Source organism: Sinocyclocheilus anshuiensis, unplaced genomic scaffold, assembly GCF_001515605.1.
Source record: "Sinocyclocheilus anshuiensis isolate Anshui unplaced genomic scaffold, SAMN03320099.WGS_v1.1 scaffold207, whole genome shotgun sequence".
Taxonomy (NCBI): Eukaryota; Metazoa; Chordata; class Actinopteri; order Cypriniformes; family Cyprinidae; genus Sinocyclocheilus; species Sinocyclocheilus anshuiensis.
The window spans coordinates 267,022-267,444 of NW_015551045.1; positions in this window are offsets into that span (position 1 = coordinate 267,022).

The following is a 423-nucleotide window of genomic DNA, read 5'->3' on the forward strand; positions in this document are numbered from 1 at the left end:
TTTATATAATCATTTCTACAATTATTTTAAATATAAAAATATATAGGTTTATATATTATAATGCATATAATATTACATTTATAAGTATAATAATACTGATACTCATATTGAAAATTTAATATAAAAATTAAAATTCAAAATGCCAAAATATATAAATATATAGTTAAATACAAAGTACATTGAAGAAAACAAAGTTTTCTCGTTCTGTCAGTTATTTCAATTAATTGGTTTTATTGAAGTCAAGAAATTTGATTTAATATGAATGAATCAATCTAGCTACAAAAGTTCACACACACACACACACACACACACACACACACACACATACTGTATATACACACACACATACACACATATATATATACAGTGGGTACGGAAAGTATTCAGACCCCCTTAAATTTTTCACTCTTTGTTATATTGCAG